Source organism: Melitaea cinxia, chromosome 18 (genome assembly GCF_905220565.1).
Source record: "Melitaea cinxia chromosome 18, ilMelCinx1.1, whole genome shotgun sequence".
Taxonomy (NCBI): Eukaryota; Metazoa; Arthropoda; class Insecta; order Lepidoptera; family Nymphalidae; genus Melitaea; species Melitaea cinxia.
This window is the reverse complement of record NC_059411.1, coordinates 14,494,123-14,516,715: the sequence shown is the minus strand read 5'-3', so window position 1 is coordinate 14,516,715 and position 22,593 is coordinate 14,494,123. Positions and strand designations below refer to the sequence as shown.

At 35.1% G+C, this 22,593-nt stretch overlaps 1 protein-coding gene, 1 long non-coding RNA gene and 1 other non-coding gene across 3 annotated transcripts in view; 1 reads left to right on the top strand and 2 right to left on the bottom strand.

Moving 5' to 3' along the window:
* The window catches only part of LOC123662149 (nephrin-like), a 153,813-nt gene that overhangs the window by 68,282 nt on the left and 62,938 nt on the right, over positions 1 to 22,593 (bottom strand). The window lies entirely within an intron of this gene.
* On the bottom strand, positions 9,504 to 9,859 carry LOC123662081. Its single transcript, XR_006744441.1, has 2 exons — positions 9,726 to 9,859; positions 9,504 to 9,600 (listed from the first exon to the last, which is right to left on the bottom strand). It is a non-coding gene; the product is annotated as an uncharacterized LOC123662081 (long non-coding RNA).
* LOC123662561 lies at positions 14,190 to 14,295 on the top strand. The gene has a single exon (XR_006744504.1). It is a non-coding gene; the product is annotated as a U6 spliceosomal RNA (small nuclear RNA).

The window sequence follows — 22,593 nt, the reverse complement described above, 5'->3', positions numbered from 1 at the left end:
CAACATCAAGGATTAGTAAGATGAGTTTGTATGTAAATCGTTTCTGAGCTCCCAACTAACAATAAATGGATGAATGTATCGAATTCAGTTGATCCGAAACCTCTATTAGGCTAACTTTAAAAATGCATATAACAAAATCTAGTTTAGATATTAAAGTAAATCGACGCATTTGAATGTTATGATTTTGAAATCGCCCATACAAAACCAGCAATGTGTATCAGATGAGTGTAAAGATCGTTTTTGTGTCTTTTTATTTTAGTAAAGTCGGGAGTCCAAACGAAATGAAATTACGGCAACAGAGTCCGGTTTTTAATCGAGGAAAAATCCTGTTTTCGTTAATAAATTCATTTTACTTTTATATTTTATTCGTTTCGATAACAATAACGCTTGTAAGAAGGAAAAAAAACGTGGAAGACCTTTGAATGTTCCTCAAGGAGCTTAGAATTGTATTATAAGAACTCGAACGTTCCATTCAAACCGTATATTGAGATCTTTTTTATAAAATATAGAAATATTTTTGGTGGTAACTGATATTTTTAGCATATTATTATAAATTGTTTAAAATGATAAGTTACTTACGAATTTTATGAATAGGATTTTGGTCTGAAATTGTAATAGCGTAAAATTAATCTTGTTTTCATCAAACGGATGAGGAAAATCAGAATTAATTTGTCGTATTTTATTTACCGATTGAGATATGTCAGTTAAACCAAATTTACTCACTTTACAGAGATACGTCAGTAAAACCACATTAACTCACTATACATTGTTGCTAATACAGTTAGTATTCTGGATGAGAATTGCGGAAAACCGGGATGTCTGGCGCGAACTTGGGGAGGCCTATGTCCAGCAGTGGACTGCAATAGGCTGAGCTGACTGACTGACAGTTAGTAAAACGAAATTTAAATTTTTTTTTCCCCATGTAGGAGAAGGATTAGAGCTTAATCCACCACGCTGCTCCAAAGCGGGTTAGTGGATATATTCCCAACTATGAGTAATAATCGCTTAACGTGCTCTCCGGGGAACGGTGGAGAGACCCCCAAAAACTGCATTAACACCCAGACCACAGCAAACATCTGTATGGCTAATACAAATGTTTGTCAAGTGCGGGGATCGAACCGCAACCCCCAGCGAAACAGCCACAACGAAATATACATATGATATTTTTTATCCATAAATATTATTCAGATAAACATGAAAACATTTAAATTATTAAAATTAACGAAAATTCTCCATCAATTATATCGAAAAACAATACGCAAAAAATTTAAATTTCCACTATGGTTACAGGGTATATAAAATACCATTAAACTCGTTAAGTATTTTTCAAATTAAGGCATAATATAGCATTGAATTGTACACCTAATTCAGAACAATAGTACAAAAAGGAAAAAAAAATGAAAATCAAAGACCAATAGCCACTCGATCGAAATCAATTTCAGACATGCTAATTCAATTTTACAATAACAATACCCAAAAAAGCATTAAATCAGCTCCTATTCGGATATTCAAATTTTGGGTTTCATGGCAAAAAGCCTGGAGCATCCTCCAAATATAATTGGTGGCTCAAAACTATCGACTGGGTAATTGCGGCGATGTGTTGAATATGCATGAGTATCGATCGTTGGATTTAATGAACATGTGGAGGTTTCGTGGATTTCCAAATATGAAATTATGGTCTTGGTCTACGATCCTGGACTTTTCTGATAATGTTTCTCGAATGGATTTTGTAACGTCTTCGAATACATAAGTTAATTTGTCCCCAGTCATACAATTTAGATGTTTGACAATTGATGTTGACTTTGTAATAAAATAATTCTGACTATGTAATAATTTTAAATTACGGTTTGTTAAATTTTTTTGATAATATAAAAAATAATAACATTAATATGTTCTCTTCTATATGTATAATATTATTTTCTATATCTTTTTATTTTGCGATCATTACTTGGGATATTTTTTTTGATCCATAAATTTTTTGACATTCGTTAAGTTTGCAAAAATACATTGATTAAAAAATTAATGTTTTCATTTCATTCAAATTATATGGTAGTATGATATGAGACAGCAAAAGACGCTAATAAAATATTTCTTAGATTCTAAGTCTCCGCTTTCCGTCCTTCGACATCGCTTTGGTGTCGCTCACACAATGACGATTGCGGGTTCGATTACCGCACAGGATGGATATTTGTATTCGTACAAAGATTTTTTGCTTGTCTGCTTGTCTGTCCGGTATTCCCAACCGTGCCTCGGAGAGCACATTAAGCAGTTGGCCCTGGTTATTATCATAGACAACTGATAGCGATCGTTACTCATAATATGGAATATATCCGCCAACCCGCAACAGAACAACGTGGTGAAATATGCTTCGACCCTTCTGGAGAAAAAGGCCTGAGCCCAGAAGTGGGATGTTACAGGCTGAATCATTGTCCATCCTTCTATCTTTCAGACAAGACAGATAGCGGAGCAATATTCACCTAGCTAGTAAATATTTGTAATTGTCATAAAATTTGTCCATCCTTCTATCTTTCAGATAAGACAGATAGCGGAGCAATATTCATCGTAGCCAGTAAATATTTGTAGTTGTCGTAGACTTTGAACTCCTTTGACCTCTATGACGAAACATTAAATAAAAAAAATTAAAAATTTATGATGTTTCATAAAAAGTGTGTGTACGTATCTACGCACATAAGAAGTACGACTTTATTGGCTAGCTAACTTAACGTTGCCAACTTCTTCTTCATTGACTAGCTAATTTCAGGTTGAGGGTTTTTTGTGACGGTGTGCGCGCGCGTCAAAATTTATTCTCATCGTTTTCCCTAAAGCGCCAAAATAACTATAACTTCAAAAAGATATAAAGTTTTTTCGACATATTCATTTCATCAAAGATTTAAATTAAGACGTCTCGAATAACGGATATGTCGCTTCAGCCTGTAATATCCTACTACTGGGCATAGGCCTCTTTCCCCATGTAGGAGAAGGATCAGTGCTTAATCCACCACGCTGCTCCAATGCGGGTTGGCGGATATATTTCCTACTATGAATAACGATCGCTATCAGGTGTACATGATAACAACCGGGACCGACGGCTTAACGTGCTCTCCGAGGCACTGTGGGGAGACCCACTAGGACTGCAGAAACAATCAGACTACAGCAAACACCTGTATGGCCAATACAAATGTTTGTCATGTGCGGGGATCGAACCCGCAACCGCCAGCGCAACAGGTACAATCCATGGCTGTGACCGCTGCGCCAACGGATATATCATCATTACAGCCTATACAGTCCACTGCTGGACATAGGCCTCCACAAATTTACGCTAAAAATAACGTGAACTCATGTGTTTTGCCCATAGTCACCACGCTGGGCAGGCGGGTTGGTGACCGCAGTACTGGCTTTGTCGCACCGAAGACGCTGCTGCCCGTCTTCGGCCTGTGTATTTCAAAGCCAGCAGTTGGATGGTTATCCCGCCATCGGTCGGCTTCTTAAGTTCCAAGGTGGTTGTGGAACCTTGTTATCCCTTAGTCGCCTCTTACGACACCCACGGGAAGAGAGGGGGTGGCTAAATTCTTTAGTGCCGTAGCCACACAGCACTATAACGGATATATACGTACATATTATTAAACATATAAAATTCAATTCAATCTGTTTATTGGAATTGTAAATTATTTGCTAATATTTGAAACAGTCGAACGAATTGCTGTTATTTTAGTGAAAAGCAATTGAAATCTTTCAACAAAATTATTTTCTAATTTGTTTTCGCCTTTTATATTGAAGTCCGATTGCTTCTTGTCCTAAAATGTATACATTTAAATTTATTTGAGCACAGACTGACGTAGCCCTACACCATAGGACACATACACACAAACTACACTTTACACTACTACATAGTAGTTGACACAATTTATATATTTAGAATAAAGAAGCTGTGACGTCTTCACTTATAAAACTGATATTCATTTGCCAGATATTTTGCTAAGCTGTCCGATACCCACTGACCGATAATACGGACGGCCCTGTAACTTCATGCCACAATCATAGAAAAAATAGTGAATATACTTAACGCATGGAGAAACTATTCTTGATATATAAAAATATACAATCATTGATCATCATCATCATCAACACTTTAGCCTATCACAGTCAACTGCTGGACATAGGCGTCCACAATTTTGCGCCAAAAATGGCGTGAACTCATGTGTGTTACCCATAGTCATGGCTGGTTTTGTTGCACCGAAGGCGCTGCTGCCCGTCTTCGGCCTGTGTATTTCAAAGCTAGCAGTTCAGTAAGTTCTAAGGTGGTAGTGAAACTGTGTTATACCTTAGTCGCCTCTTACGACACCCACGGGAAGAGAGGGGATGGCTATATCCTTTACTGCCGTAACCACACAGTAGACAATCATTGATGTTAAATGGTAATTCCAAAACGATAATTAGCGAACGATCGTGTTGTCGTAATAAACAATCGCAGAAAACCTCTACTAGCCCGTTGGCGCAGTTTGTAGTGGCCCTGCTTTCTGTTCCGCGGGTTGCAAGTTCGATTCCCGCCTGAGTCTGGGTGTAATATGTGTATTTATATATTTATATATGTATTGTTTTTATGTACAATTATTAAAAAAAATGCTATTGCATTAAGTTTCTTAACATGGGAACGGGCGGCCGTGTGTGTATGTTATAAAATATTTATATTTAAACCTTAATAGAGAAACAACACTGTCGACTTGCTCAATGGGATTTAGTATAAACATAAGTAATAAACACAATATTTGAATTCCCGCAAATTCCAATTCAATTTTTTATTATTCGTACGCGGCTGACCAACTGATACTGCATTAGTGATCATCAAGTGCTACTGCATTAGTGTCCATGATACTGCATTAGTGATCATCAAGGGTAAGCCACGTTTATTCGCAGATAATAAAAAAATATGACAATAATAATCTGTTATGAGTGTTAATACTGGTACAACAAATCTTTTTAATGTATAAAATTTGAAATAAACTAAGGCTTTTTCACATTCCTACTAAGCAGACGGTATGAAGGTATGATAGTATGGTTCCGAAAGCGGAATAAGTCGTGACTGTCAAAGAATTTATATTCTATGATTTTTATATTATTTTTAAAGAATATATATATAAGGAAAAAACATAGGACTAAGGAAAAAAATACTAATAATAACATAGGTTAAGTATATATTGTAAGTAGGCCAAGTAGGCCATAAGTGTACATAGGTATACGTTAACTAGACAATAAGTGTACATATATTATAGATAGCAAGTAAGTGTATATATAAACATAGATAATACTAATAACAGTGACAACAATATATAAAGTAAGGCGTAATATAATTCTATGTCTTTTTGCATGTAAGATATCAATTAAGTTTAGCATAATTTTGGTCGGTGGACTCACGTCTGCATTAGGGATACTAAGACAGAATAATTAGTTCTCTTAATGTAAGCTGCAGTAGTGTAACAAGTAAACGATCAGTAATAAAACTAAAAATCGGAATAACAAAAGCACGGGCCCTATAAGCATGTGGACATAACTTTATATAAAAAAAGAATTTATATTCATTATTTATTTATTTTTTTCACTTTGAAAGTTTAGTAAATACATGCACATACCTACATAAGAAGATAAAATACTAAAATATATGCCAATAATAATATAATACGGAGAAGAACTACGTCACGCCTTGGCGAAGAAACCGGATTGCCGTTGGCTAAGAAACCCTATGATATTCGCAGCCAAGCAATAGCACCTTCTGTATTCTGATTGTGAGCGCGACAGATCCCCAGATGTCTCAGAAAGTTAACAAACTGTTGACATATATTACGATACTTTTTTTTATATATTAAGAACGTGAATTTAATTAAATGTGTCATTGTATTTGTACAATAACAAATGTAAAATTATTCAGTATAAATTCTTGTAGAATCATATAATTGAGTTAATTTCCATTAATAACACTCACATAATTCTCAAAGCAAACAACAATGTTGTAATTAATTAACAAAACCGCCACGTGGTCCGTCTGGCTCACTGAGCTGAAACGGTGACGGAAGTGACGTACAAATTCGTGAAAACATCCTTTTTCTATACTGATTACAACACAGCAGGAAATATCTTTCTCAAAATTTTAAGTTCAACTGGAGAAGTACCTCAAACTTACAGAAAATCACAGACAAATAACAATGCAAACATTGGTGTTGTGGACATACAGATAGCTGAGATAATTTATACATAGTTTGCAGTAGCTTCATCATCATTTCATCGTGTGCACGGTAAGCTTATTTATTTATTTATTTAGCTTCTTTGGGCTTATGATATAAAAAAATCCTTGTCTGTAAGTTATATTGTAAATTATGGCTATCTTACAACATGACTTATTAGGATTTATTACTTGCCGTAAAAAAGCTTACGACTTATAAAAAAATAAGAGACGAAAAAAAGCGTAAAACAATATGAGTGTCGTAAAGCCGACATTTTGTTGACGTCATCATCATCATGACGAATAAAAGTGTGGATACAAATAATCTAATTCACTCGATTAAGAAGACGAATCGAAGACTTACATTATTTGGTAATATCTAGCGGCCCCATACTAGGCAACCCTGTGTCTTTACAGGAGTTATACTACAGGAGTTTTTCTTCTTTATATGAATTTTTTTGTGTAACAAGTATTTTTGATAACAAAAAAAAAGCTGTTTTTTTTATATTTATTTACCTACTATTTTGAGATATCTTGTAGCTCTTTAATAGCTTAATTTTATAATAATTTCAGAAACATAATTATAAAAGTGCATGTTACGCAAAAAAAGGTAAAAAAAGATTGCTATTCTTAATTAATATGTTTTTTCTTAATAAAGGGGAACGGTATTTTTTTTAAATCATTGATAAGATTTCTGGTTTGTGATTTATAGAGAGTACTCTTAGAATTATGTCCACTTTTTGTATCATCTTATATAAATTCTCGTGTCGCAATGTTTGTTAACGTACTCCTCCGAAACAGCTAGACTCATTTTTATGAAATTTTCTGTACGTATCGGGTAAGTTTATGAATCGGCCAACGTCGGGGATTAAGAGGGTTAATAACATATATGGCAAAACATCTTTGCGCAGTCAGCTAGCTACAATATACTCATAATATTTGTTAACTAATCACAATAAACCAAAGAAATAAATCTGAGTGTACTGTTACATAACATTATCGACACCATATCCAAAGTTTGCATGTTCTGTGCTCTGCGCAGTTTATCTCATTAAGCTAGTTTGCGTCAAGGAGAAAATTACAAGCAGATGCAGCTTAATTATGTTTGCCTTTGCTACGACCCTGTAACTATAGGAAGTGAAATGCGTCGAGCCCGAAAATCTCCCTAAAAACCATCTTTAAGTTCTGTTTTTCTTAACCCTAGACACCTAACCTTCGAACATATCCCTTTTAACCTAACCATTCGTCGATTTGACGAACAGTTTTTGGCGGCGTATAATTTTATAAAAATATGTATTTTTTCGGTAGTTTTAAAAGTTAATAAAGTAAAACATACATTATTTTAGTAAAATAAAACAAAATATTTGTAGTTTGGTAAGAAAATATTTATTTTATACTAAAGTTACAAAACACTAGACTTTTTGAGATCAATGATGAAGACAATTACCTACAAATAAAATTTAAAAAACATAACAAAAATAGCCTTCTTTTCTTTGGCAAACATAAATTATAATAGTCTTGTTACTTGGTAAAACACAAAAAAACTAATTATTTTGAAGCGCACTGTACACAAAAATCAACTTTATGTTCACCACAAATTGCGGTATTGCATTTTGAGCAGTAACATTTTGTCATGCGCCTTTTTTTGTATGAACATAGGCCACAAATCTTTCTTTTTCTGTTCACAGCCTCGAGTGGCTGAAAATCATTGTTAGATGATGATGGCTGACCTTGACCTTCCTCGATGGACACTCCTAACACATTTTTTATCTTATCCTTCACGTGTCTTGGCATAGTACGAATTTCCAGACGGGTTTTGAGCCACGATTCTACCAGTTGCATATGCAGCTTCTTCATAAAATCACGTCGAGTCATTACTTTTTGTCCTATTACACAAGTATTATGGCAGTAAATTATATAGCTGTTAATACATGATATGTTCAACATACCGTAGAAAACACAGAGTGGCCACCGACTAGTTTTTCTGCTGCAAGACATTACTGAACACATTTGGTCAAACGTATCCACGCCACCTTTTGTACTATTATAAAATTGAACCATGTGAGGTTTCTTTGTGTGGGGGTCAACTGTGCCGTCCTCGTCACACGAAGAAAGTAAGTAAACCATTTTTGATGGTTTTACCTTGTAAGAAAGAAGCGTTAGGGGACCATCGTAACAGAACATCGACGTATTGACGGCTCTTGATCGATAGTTCTTCATTTCTTCAGGGATTTCCTTTTTATTGGCTCGTAAAGTACCTACAAGCGTCATTTTATAAGGTTGCTGGAGTAACTGCTTCGCCAATGGTACTGATGTGAACCAGTTATCCATGGTTACATTCCGGTTTGTACCATGAATACTGCGAGTAAGTTCTTTTACAAAATACTCCCCCAATGGCACACCTCTAGTATTGGTTCCTTTCCCGAGATATGGTGTACTATCAATCATATACCTTGTGCCGCTATCACATAGCATTTCTAACTTGACCCCATATTTCGCAGGTTTATTCGGAATATACATTCTAAACTTACATCTGCCACGGAAAGCCAATAGCTGCTCATCAATGGTGACATTTGTTCCAGGCACATAATTTTGGCGGCATTGAACCATAAGCATCTCCCATAGGTCTCGTATAGGTGTAAAGGGATCGTCCTTTTGTCGTTGCAAGCGGAATGTCTTGTCATCGAAACGCAGACATCGTAGGAGGAAATCGCATCTTTCTTTACTCATGCATGACACATATCTTGAGCCAGAATACTCGGTGTTGAATAATTCATCAAGAGACAGATGATTGTCTTTGAGAGCTGCAGATAAGACTAGAATACCTATGAGAGCTCTAATCTCTTCTTTGGTTGTCTCATTCTGAGTTGATGTATTTTGTTCATAGTTTTGCCTTTTTATTGTAATTTCAGCGTTTGTCCATTTTACAATATCTTCTTGCATCTGATTAGTTATAAAATGTTCAAATAACAGCAGAGGATCCTCTATACCCCTTAGACCACGAGTAGGTCCTCTGGCAACACGCACTATATTTATTGCAGCTGCTCTACTCGAAGTACGACCTTTGCTCGTAGTCCAAACATGACGGGACTGACTTCGAATATTTTGTTGGGGTAAGGTCAAGATAGCTGAATTATTACCTGAACCTTCTTCAGATAGAGTTGAAGGAATTTCTGGCTCCGGTACATTGTCGTTCAGATCAAGCGAAGAAATATTTTCATGGTCGGAAACCTCATCTTGAGCGTCACTTTCTGCATCATCCACCTCTAAATTATCTTCTGTTTCGCTGTTCGATGACTCCTCTAACGCACTGGGATCTTCCTCATCCATTAACAGTTGTGTTATATTATCCTCAGTCAGCCATCGCTTGGAAGCCATGGTAAAAGCTGTAAAAAAGAACAAACACTATAAACAAACGAAAGCAAACACTATAAAAATTTTATACACAAACCCTAACCATTCGTCAAAATGACGACTATTTTCGTAATATTTCGAAAAAAGAAGTACTTACCCGCCAGGCGCGGTCGTCACCCGGAAGAGCTCGACGAATACTGAATTGACAAGTGAAGATTCTGTGATCGGCGCGCGTGGCGAAAAGAAATAGCGATATTAGTGCGGCGTACTCGTCGATTCGACGAAGGTTAGGTGTCTAGGGTTAAATATTTTTAATGACTGAAAAGAAAATAAGAAATCATCCAATACATACTAATTTTATAAAAAATATGTGTTATCAGTTTGGTGTACTAGCTTATTTATTATTTGAATAATGTTTTAGGCTATATAACATCACACTACGATAGACACATACATATAGACGGACCAGTAACTGTAAAAGTAAATCAAAATCAAAAATTACATAAAGGATAAAAAGAAAAAGTCTTCATAAGCACTTTTAAATCGTAATTTTATAAAGTGTGCATTAGTTATTACATTTTTCGCTCGCTTCAGCCTTTAATATCCCACTACTGGACATAGGCCTCTTTCCCCATGCAGGAGAAAGATCAAAACTTAATCCACCACGCTGCTCCAATGCGGGTTGGCGGATATGTTCCCTACTATGAGTAACGATCGCTATAAGGTGTGAATGATAACAACCGGTACCGACGGCTTAACGTGCTCTCCGAGGCAAGGTGGGGAGACCCACAAGGACTGCACAAACACTCAGACCACGGCAAACACCTGTGTGGCCAATACAAATGTTTGTCATGTGCGGGGATCGAACCCGCAACCGCCAGCGCAACAGGCACAATCCATGGCTGTGACCGTTGCGCCAACGCGGCGTCACATTTTTCAGTTGTTGCAAATTCAGTCATATGTCCTGCATTCAAGCTACACTAATATTATAAAGCGAGAAATTTTGTTTGTTTATTGGTTTCATTGAAAAATTATCTTTGTGTTGGATAGATTGGTAGATTTACCGAAGAAATTATAGGCTGTGTAACATTTAAGTACTTCTTTTTTATGGCATAGCTAGTTGTCTAATATATATAGATACATTATAGAAATAATTATGTGGTGTTATGGAACACCAGGTAGGAACGAAGTTCCTTCGGATAGTATAGAAGCAACACAATTTGAAAAAAATGCTGAATTTTATATATATTTTCTAGTTCTTGATTTTTTTTTAATTTTGTTGATTGGTTTTGAATTAATACATAAAAGTATTTACGAAATTTAGTATTTAAGAAAATAACAAATACCGTAAAACAAAATAAATCTAACAAAATAATAATAATAATTCAAACTATTAAGTAAAGTAAAGAAAACATGTGTCTTTATTTATTTTTGTCGACAGTTATGAAATTACATAAATAATAATAAAAAAAGTTTACTAGTAATATTTTAGTTTTACAAACGTCATATTATACAGTCGTGTGACTAATATTACGTCACTTCAGTTATATATTTTTCTTACGGTTTTAGTATCACATTTTTTTCAGTTCGGTTGCCCAGCCAAATGTCAAGCCTGCCGTAAGGAACTTCGTTCCAAAAACGAGTGTGTTTTAGATCACACGGCTGAAGTAAAACTTCTCTAGTTGCTCCTACAGTAATATACGAAACGTAACTCTCTCTCTTTCTATCTTCACTAACTTATATCTCCCTCTCAATTTCCGTTCGCCTCGCCTGATCACACTTTTCGTAACGCTCCAGTCACGCGTTCACCAGCTAACTCCCAAGTCAAGCGTAATTAAAGAAGTCTTACTCCAAAAATAAACATAAAAAAGTTCTTAGTTTAATGTTAAATATCTTTAGCTATTTATAAACTATCTAACGAGAGGATTAAAATATAATTGTTTGCATACAAACAAAAAAAAACCGACTTCAATTATCATTACAGCCTATACAGTCCACTGCTGGACATAGGCCTCCACAAGTTTACGCCAAAAATAACGTGAACTCATGTGTGTTGCCCATAGTCACCACGCTGGGCAGGCGGGTTGGTGACCGCAGTACTGGCTTTGTCGCACCGAAGACGCTGCTGCCCGTCTTCGGCCTGTGTATTTCAAAGCCAGCAGTTGGATGGTTATCCCGCCATCGGTCGGCTTCTTAAGTTCCAAGGTGGTTGTGGAACCTTGTTATCCCTTAGTCGCCTCTTACAACACCCACGGGAAGAGAGGGGGTGGCTAAATTCTTTAGTGTCGTAGCCACACAGCACACTTCAATTATATCGACAAGTAATACAACGTAGGTAGACGAAAATAATTGTGTTTCCTCGCAAACGAAAAAAAAACCGACTTCGATTACATCGACGAGTAATACAATGTAGATCGACGAAAAAATAGTCAAGAAACTACGCATTATCAAAGATTACTCAAAAAGTAGTTATCAGATCTCGATAAAATTTAAATGTGACCACATGATAAATATCCGCTTTCGATAAAATTAAAAATTATCAAAATCGGTACACCCAGCAAAAAGTTATTGCGGATTTTCGAGAGTTTTCCTCGATTTCTCTGGGATCCCATCATCAGATCCTGGTTTTCTAATCATGGTACCAAACTAGGAATATCTCCTTTCTAACAAAAAAAGAAATATCAAAATCGGTACATCCAGTAGAAAGTTATGCGGTATAATACAACGTAGGTCGACGAAAAAAGCGTCAAGTAAAAACGCATTATTAAATATAACTCGAAAAGTAGTTGTTAGATTTCAAATAAATTTAAATGGGACCAATTAGCACACACCACCTTACGATTAAAAAAAAAATTGTCGAAATCGGTCCACCCGATCAGAAGTTCTTATGTAACATACATAAAAAAAAAAAAAATACAGTCGAATTGAGAACCTCCTCCTTTTTTGGAAGTCGGTTAAAAATGTCAAGTAAATACGTATTATCAAAGATTACTCCAAAAGTTGTAATCAGATCTCGATGAAATTTAAGTATGACCATATGATAAACATCGGCTTTCGATTAAATTAAAAATCATCAAAATCGTTACCTACACCCAGTAAAAAGTTATATGGTATAATACAACGTAGGTCAACGAAAAAATATTCAAGTAAAATCGCATTATTAGATATAACTCGAAAAGTAGTGGTTAGATCTCAAATAAATTTAATTGGAACCAAATGACACGCACCACCTTTCGTTTAAAAAAAAAACGTCTAAATCGGTCCACCCAGTCAAAAGTTCTGAAGTAACATACATAAAAAAAATACAATCGAATTGAGTCTCCTCCTTTTTTGGAAGTCGGTTAATAAAAGAAGACTATCCACTTTAAAAATAAATCGATTTAAATATAACTGCTTTAAACTTCAACTATTATTAGAAACACAATGTAATAATATCTTTCCTTGTTACTGTAAAGTTCTTAGAAACGCAAAAGAGATATCTATATTGCAATAGCTTGGAGCAGGGTGTCTGTTAGTAATTAGACGAAATTTCAGAATTAATTTAATATATATTATTATTATTATATTTATATTATTAAGTTTAATGTCGAAATTGTGTCAAGTAAGTATATATTCAAATAAATCTATATATACAGTACTATATATACAGAGTATAATAAAAATATATTTTTTTATCAAGTCAGGTCGGCAAACAAGCGACAGGCTAGCCTCGGCGAAAAGGCCAGACTTCTCTTCCATTGGAACTGTCCGGCTCACGTCTGAACAATCCTGACGACGCCATGTCTAGCAGAACCAGGTTCCCATCCCGGCCCGACACGGGCACAGGGGCGTTACTGGAGGCGCATTAAGTAACGCCTCCTACGCACCCCTGTTCATCGCCTGCGGACGGAGGCCTCGTCGGCGGCCTCCTCTCATCCGCTAGTCATTCTCCTTCTGGGACATTACTGTCTTGCAGAATGAGACCTTCGCCTTCCAGGACTCGTCGTCGCCGAGCATCGCGGTGATGAAGCTCGGCAGTGACAAGTTCCGCACAACACTGCACTGCTTGAAAACAGTATGATTTAGCTGTGATCTTCTGTAACATTAAGGTCCCCAGTCGGGCTGCTTCCGTAATTTAAGCAGAAAATTTCCTGCTGTACCCTAACTCACTTAGAAAAGTTTAAAAAGTAAAATTTAAACAAAAGCAAAACTGGTTACAGCGACTAGTTCATACTAATATTATATACAACGAGCCGAGAACTAATCTATAGGTATGAGTTCATTTACTGAGATAGTATTCAAACTTACTCAGTTGTCGATATCTTTGTCTCGCTTCAATGTAGACTTTGTGACGTATAGACAGGCGTTTAAATTTTTTGTAGTTTTTGTAGTAAAATTTCTTTACGCATGTTTAACTTTGGGAGTAAGTTGGTGAATGCGTGACGAGTGTTAGGAAAAGTGTGATCGGGCGGAGCGAACGGATGTTGAGAGGGAGATATGTATAAGTTAGATGGAGCTAAAGAAGTGTTACTTCAGTTGTGTGGTCTAAAGCACGCTCGTTTTTTTTATTATTTGAGTTAGAAAATGAATAAAAACCATTTCAAAGATGATAAATTAGTAAATATATAGTTAGATAGCATCTGTTCTCGCTTCGGCGTTACAAATATTGAAGTTGGAAAGATACAGATAAGATTAGCATGGTTCCTGAGCAAAATGACACACAAAGTCATGAAGAGTTAAAATTTTTAATTTTTGTTTTTAAATTTGATTTTCATTTATTTATTTGATTTTAATTTGATTAAAATTTGATTTTTCATGAGATAATTATCCATCTTTAACATATATAATAATATTTACAATCACATCTCAACATTCCTAACTCTCTATCCGGTCCCCGATACGGTTGTTCCAAGCACTTCAACTTGTGCATTCTATTTGCATTCAACAATACTGCGACACTCATTTTTGCTCTTAAGTAGGACATTTCAATGAAGTGCTGTTGAAACAGTGCAACGATTGTTGATGTTTTGTTCGAAATGTTCCCGTTTTGTCGACGCATTGTTTATTTATACGGGAGCGAGTGATTTTGATTCGCGTTTCGTATCGAATGTGTTATATATATTTATATATTTTGTATATTGTTGTCATTGTTGTGATTCTTTTGTTGTATCTTTTATAATGTGTCTGTGTATAATTAGATTTCTTTTGTTTAAATTTATATGCTTCTGCTGTCTCTTGTTGGTTTTAATGAATGTTGTTTGTTTATATGAAAGTTTGTAAAATAAACTCTAATGCAACACATAATAAGTACATTCATAAACATGTAGTTACGTTTTTTGTACAACTAGGTCGACAAACAAGCGTATGGCTCAGCTGATGGTAAGCAATTACCATAGCTTATAGACATAGATAGATATCCTGCAAAATCAGAAGCATCACAAACGCGATGCCAACCCTACCCCCATTACCACCCAGGAGCTCGGGTCACCTTACTAACCACAGAAACACAACACTGATTGAAAGCAGTATTATTTAGCTGTAACCTTCTATAAGGTCGAGGACTTCCCCAGTCTGGCTGCTCCAGATTTTCAGCAGAATATTTCCTGATATGTCCTACCTTAGTAAGTAGTTAACAATGCTGTAATAAATACCGTTTTCAAAATTAGCTTTATTACAATATAAAATATAACCGTCATATCTTAGTTTAATTTTAGCACACGTGTAATTATCAATTGTAGCATCTTTTTTAAAATTACCCTAAAAATTGTAAGATAATAAATTTAATTTTAGACTAGCTTAACACTAGGCATGCAGCCTATTTATATTCTCAATTCGACCGCATATATATATATATTTTTATGTGTGTTCGCGTTTATACGTCTTCTTCGTCGTTTATGAATAGATTTTGCTGATTATTTTTGTATTAGATATCTCAAGGATGGTACCATGATAATGAAACCAAGATCTAATAATGGGATCCCAGAGAAATTGAGTGGAATCTTCGAAAATCGTAGTGGCAACTAGTGCGTTTGTTAATTTTTTCGTCTACTTACATTGTATTACTTGTCGATGTAATTGAAGTCGTCCCATTGTAGAAGGGAAAACGGTCACGACAGGACTGCAGGAATTACCGCGGTATAAGCCTCCTCAGCGTCGTCAGTGAATTGTACGCAAAAGTGTTGATTGAAAGGGTTGTGGATGAAACAGACGATAAGGTATGGGATGCACAAGCGGGATTTAGAAAGGGAATGGGATGTACGGATCAGGTCTTTTCTTTGCGGTGCATAGCCGAAAAGTGTTTGGCAAAAAACAAAAAAGTCTATTGCGTGTTCGTGGATTTAGAAAAGGCCTATGATAGAGTGATGACGAATGAATTGTGGTCAGCATTGTCTGTAAAAAGTGTGAGCAGTGTCCTCATACGAGCATTGCAAACTCTTTATAGGGATTCTAGTGCTTGTGTGAGGATAAATGGAACATACACTGAATGATTTAATATCGAAAAAGGTGTTAGACAGGGATGTGTAGCATTACCGTGGCTGTTTAATCTATTCATGGACAATTGTTTGACATATTTAAAAGAGAATGAAAATGGGTTGAGAATGAATGAGTTACTCGTCAAATGTCTTCTCTATGCTGATGATCAAGTATTACTTGCGTCTTCGCCTGAGGAGTTGCAGGAGATGGTAACTGATATGAGTGGAGCCTTTGTAAGAAAGGGAATGAAGATGAATGTAAAGAAGACGAAAGTGATAGTGTTTGAAAGAGATGAGGCAGTGACAGACTGCAATATCGTGATTGGAGATGAACAAATTGAACAGGTGAATAAGTTTGTGTATCTTTTTTTTTATGTCACTAATTCGGCAAACAAGCGTACGGCTCACCTGATGGTAAGAGATTACCGTAGCTTATAGACGCCTGCAACACCAGAAGTATCGCAAGCGCGCTGCCGACCCTATACCCAATCCCCCCAGGAGCATCTGGGTTCAAAGTTTACAAGAGATGGAAAGTTTGAGAGTGATATTGAAAGAAGAGTGAATGCAGGAAACAGGGCAAATGGAGCTTTGCACTCATTTATGAGCAGTCGGAAGGTGTCTAACAAGGCTCGTTTGGCTGTGCATGAGGGGGTGTTGGTTCCGACACTCATGTACGGAAGTGAAAGTTGGATATGGCAGAAGAAACATGAAAGCAGAATAAATGCAGTTGAGATGAGAGCGTTGAGAAGTATGATAGGAGTTAAACTGAGTGACAGGATAAGAAATAGTGAGATAAGGAAACGCTGTGGTCTGAAAGAAGATGTAGTGACAAAAATTGAGAAAGGTATGCTCAACTGGTTTGGTCATGTCGAGATAATAAGTGAAGAACGATTGACAAAAAAAGTGTATAAGGCGAGTGTGGATGGAAGGTTGGAAGGAGTAGACCTAGGCGGACGTTCCGAGACCAAATAACGGGACGTCTTGAAATAAGGCCAGGTCAAGAGTACCCTAAACCGAAGAGGGTGTCTGAAGGGAATAATGAAAGTGGACAAAGCGAAAGAAGTATGTAAGGATAGTAGCAAGTGGAAAGAAGTGGTGTCTGCCTACCCCTACGGGAAAGAGGCGTGATTATATGTATATGTATATGTATGTATGTAATTGAAGTCGGTTTTTTTTATTTGCTAGCATACACAATTATTGCACGCTTTAGTATTAATAGGTTTTTTCTGCTATATGTAGTACTAGTTTTTAAATTTATCAACAAAACAAATTAGATTTTCGAAAATCTACCAAAACAATCAACTTTAGAAAAAATTAAGATTGTTTTCAATAAGTTCACACATTTGTGACAAGGAAATCGGCAAGTATACAAAACACACCAACTAATTTCCCTCTGTTTCAATTCTACTTACTTGTGTCTACTATTTCAAAGTTTGTTAAAAATAACACTATTCGATAAATAGTTTCTATATTTTTTAACACGAATAATCTGAACGGAAGTTTTTTAAAATTATAATCCTGTCACGAGCATTGACCAAGGTTTTAATTAAAACCTATACCAAGCTCGCCCCATTCTAAATCGGTCGACCTTTTCAAATCAATTAATCCTTTTTGAGCTAATTACAGGACTGTGGCTAAGTCCGTTTTAATTAAAATTTCCTCCCACGAAATTATAAATTAACATAACATTTGTTTATAATGTATTTTTGTTGCTGGTATCATTTCGGGAAAATACCCTTTGTGAATAAGGTTTTCGTTGGAGGTCGGATATTTTTTTTTGTGCCAGAACTGATGAAATTTTAATACTTTATTTATTCCACTTTTTTTTTTCTTTTTTTTTACATACAAAAACAAATTGGTTGATTGTATGTAAAGTTGGTTACGGACGACAGTTTAACGTGACAATGTCATAACAAAATCTCGGACGCATAGCCCAATCTAGTGGAAGAGAGATAGATGCGGCGCAAGCGTAGAATGAGCGCGTTTAAATAATTAACCAAAGACTTTGGCAGTTGAATCACCCTAATTAGAACTGGGGTCAGAACAACTAGTTCGTGATAAACTTCCTTTCTGTTTCGGTAGTTGAGGGTCTGATTTCCACCCCGAACCTGGATGTAATTTATATTTATTTATCTATCTTGATTTATATATACATCTATACAAATAAATAAAATTGTAGTGTCTGTTTGTAATATTAAAATAACCGCTTTTTACCAAATATACACGGTACATAAACCAAAATATATATTTTTTACAATTTTTTGTCTGTCTGTCTGTCTGTTTGTTCCGACTAATCTTTGGAATGGCTGGACCGATTTGACATGACTTTCACTGTCAGGTAGCTGATGTAATAAAGAGTAACTTAGGCTATTTTTATTTTAGCAATTTATTTATTTTAAAACTCTGCGAAATAAACTTTAATTTTACTTTTTGTTAAATTCCACGCGCAGAAAGTCACCGGCACAGCTAGTTTATTCCATAAAATGGTAGCCATATCAGTATGACACAAGCATTAAATTTCCTAGCTTAGGAAGAGATGGGAGTCAATGTACGTTAATCTTAAAAAAGATATGTAATATTTGAGACAACAAATCAGAAACACGTGGTTGAAGACGTGAGCGGGAGAGCATTTTTATAAAGTTATGCTGAGCACCACTGAATTTTTCAATAGATAAAATTGAAATTCATCTCATGCTTCTTGACGATAGAAAACATCTTGAGGAAACCTGAGTGTCGTGAGGAAATATTACTCATTTTATGAAGATGAGATTTAAAGAAGATTAATTATTTTGTCTGATTTTATAATTTACTAACTGACCCAGGAAATAATGTTTTGCTATATCAATTTTAAGCTAGTTAATCCCCCCCCCCTTGTTTGTAACTTAGGGACGCGAAAAACAGATGTGGGCCGATTCTCAAATCTACACGATATGCACACAAAATTTCATAAAAATCGGTCCAGCCGTTTCAGAACAGATTGGCAACAAACACCGTGACATGAGAATTTTATTTATTAGATTTGGCCCAACAAAGCTTTATAGGCTATTATGATTATTTAGGCTATTATAGATGGAAAAGTTATTATACTAATTTTATGAAGACGACCACATGATTACTACATGGCATAGTTGTATGTTGTTAGCTTATATATAATTTGTGCTCCTCAGTTCCACACGCATTAATTTAAGGAAAAAAATAGGCTATAGGCTCACCTCATTAAATAGGGTATCCAACACAAAATGCATTTTTCAATTTGAACCAGTATTTCCTGAGATTTTGAGGTTTAACCAATAAAATTTTTTAGCCTTATAGTATTAATGTGGATTGTTGCGTTGCCAGCATATATTATATAGCCTACGTTTTAAAAACCTCAATTAGTAGAACTTATAAGCTGTGACGACCGTTCTAATTAAATCGTGTTAAAACATCCATCAACGTTGACGGTTGCAGCTTTGATTACTTCGTGGAGCAGATGTTTGTATTTATTCTAAAATTTAGTTAAGTTTTTGGACTTCTCACCATGTCACATACATAGCAATCGGTATCGATTACTATCGCAAGCAAATGATAATTATCGTTACTCATTATAGGTAAATTATCCGGCAACACAAAGTAAGAATATTAGAATCGAGAAATTTTATCCTGTACTAGCTGTCGTAGTTGTAGTAGTCGTAGCTGTAGTAGCGTTTTCGGTGTGATAAATCCAGCCCTGCGATCACTAACCCGCCTGCCCAGCATGGTGACTATGGGCAAAACACATGAATTCACTCCATTTTTGACGCGAACTTGTGGAGGCATATCTCCAGCAGTGGCCTATATTAGGCTGAAGTGATGATGATGACTAGCTGTGCAACACGGTTTTACCCACGTTTATTAGAAGAAAAGCCTATTAGAAGAAAAGCCTTCCTTGGTAAATAGACTATGCAACACAAAACGATTTTTTTTTAATTTAAACAAGTAGTTCTTGAGATTAGTGATATTAAAGCAAACAAAGTCTTCAGCGTTATTATTAGTATAGATGTAGATTCTAATTCACCATTTTTTGTGAGGTAATATGACTCGCAAACATATTTTGAATATGTGTTATGGGTCTATTGTGTTATATTTAGTGTTATGAAATGTCACATACGTATACATCAACAAAAAAAATGATAAGAAAACTTCAAGTTACCAAGTTGCGAATTTTCTTCAACTACCCTCACAATATTTTTGTTCTCATTATAATGCTGCGTGCATACTCTTCTAAGAGAATCGCGCGAAAATTGTTCAAGGAATTTCACTTTTATTAAATTATCGGATTCCACGTAGAAGACAAGTTGTACACGTCACCGCGATTAAACGTGTTTGGCTTTTTATTAATTCCGATCTCTTTCCGTATTCCTGTGCCGTTCTCATCCGACGTTTGTAATTCAACATGAACATTTTTCGTGAATTTGACCAATCCGTAAATTATGGGGAGATTTTGGTATTTTGCACGTCTCCAAGGAAGACTGTGATTTATTTTCACAAAATGTAAAGTACAAGAAGCGTTTACTCTTCAACTTCTATATTTTTACACAATACACAATGCATTAATATTCGATTAAAATACATACTTTTATACACAATACACGTCAAACTATAAATCAAATGTAGTTTGAAGTTTTTTTTATCTGTTTGATTTAAAAGAACCGCTTAAATAAACAGTATGATGGATTTCAACATTTTTGAAATACGAATGATGACAAAATAACCCAAGAATCATTTCACGAAATAAGGTGTTTTTATTTTATTTATTTTTTTATTTTGTTACAATACTAATTAACTAAGAAAACTATTGAGAATGAAGTAAATGTGAATGTGAGTTTATGATTATCTGCAAGAACTAAATCAACTAATCGAAATTTTAATCGCTGTACGGTCGATCATTAGTTGTTAATCAAGCTACTAGAGGGCGATGTTATGTATAATTTGCAAACAATGGTTTTAAAAGTGTGCGTGGAGATAGCCGCGCCCTTCTGGATTTTCCCAAATATTTTTGGATATTTTTAATGTTTTTATGAAACAATGCTACTCTCACATTTTGCAACATAGAAAAAAATCTATAAATAAATGGTTAATTAGCTATATATCCGCCCATTATTATCTTTTCTCGTAAATAAAATTAAGAAAATCTAGTTATTGATTAGACAAGAGTGTAAATCTATAATAAACTAGCAGTGACACACGATTTCAATCGCCTTAATTTGAATAAAAAACGTACTTAAATATAATACAGCCTATAACCTTCCTCAATTAATGGACAATAAAAAGCAAAAATCTTTTTTTTAATTCGAACCAGAGATATTAGTCCAAACAGAGAAACCAACTCTTCAGCTTTATAACATTAGTATGGATATACGATAGTCATCTACATATTTAAACATTTTTGAATATCATATCAAAAATTGACCGCTTCATATTTAGAATTCCTAATGTGTGGATAACACAAAAATAAAATCGTACATATCGACATATTTTTTATTTTTATTTTTATAAATTGCTATGCAAAGTGATAAAAATCATCGGGAATGTAAAAATCTAATAAACTGCGATAAAATCAGAAAAAGTTGTTTCATTATAATGAGTTAAATTTGCGTAAGCATTGGAAAACAATATGCATAAGATTTGCTCTTGTAAGGTCTCGAGTTAAATAAGATTATTTAGATTTATTTTATAAAATAACTAGCCGACCCAGCAAACATTGATTTGCCATATATGTTATAAACCCCCTTCATCCTCCTCCCTTATTACTTAGGGCTATGAAATAATAGATTTTGGCCGATTTTCAGACTACCCGATATGCATAATAAAAATCGGTCCAGCCGTTTCGGAGGAGTATTGTAACTAACATTCACTTCAGCCTATCGCAGTCCACTGCTGGACATAGGCCTCCACAAGTGCCAAAAATGGCGTGAACTAGTGTGTTTTGCCCATAGTCAACACGCTGGGCAGGCGGGTCGATGACCGCAGGGCGCTGTTGCTCGTCTTCGGCCTGTGTATTTCAAAGCCAGCAGTTGGAACTAACATTGTGTCACGAGTATTTTATATACAAGAGAATCTATTTATGAGTATCGTTTCATCCTTTCGTTATCAACTTCAATGATAAAATTTCATATTCATTTGAAAATTAACAAAATAAAAACATATTTATATACACGTACGTACATTTCTGTTTCAAGATATGAAGGTGAGACTTCATTTTAAGTTTTAAAAGAAAACCTGTGTCAAGACGTCTGACTTTTGTACGTATATAAGCTTAGAAAATTCTATCCTATTTCTACCAAATGAATTCCTACGTATACACGTAGGAAAGGTGTTTATTTATTTTTTTTAATTTTAATACCAAAAAGACATACACTACCAATTTAAGTATAAGTGTTGCCTTAGTTAATTCGTGCTACACACATTTCGGAAAAGAACGCAAACGCAAAACATACAAATAAAGTTATATAGAACGAATTATATGCGTCAACGCGAATAAAAAAGGATAGAAGAAATATAATTAAGACGCAGCGTCTATTTAGATATAAATAAAATAAACATATTCAATAA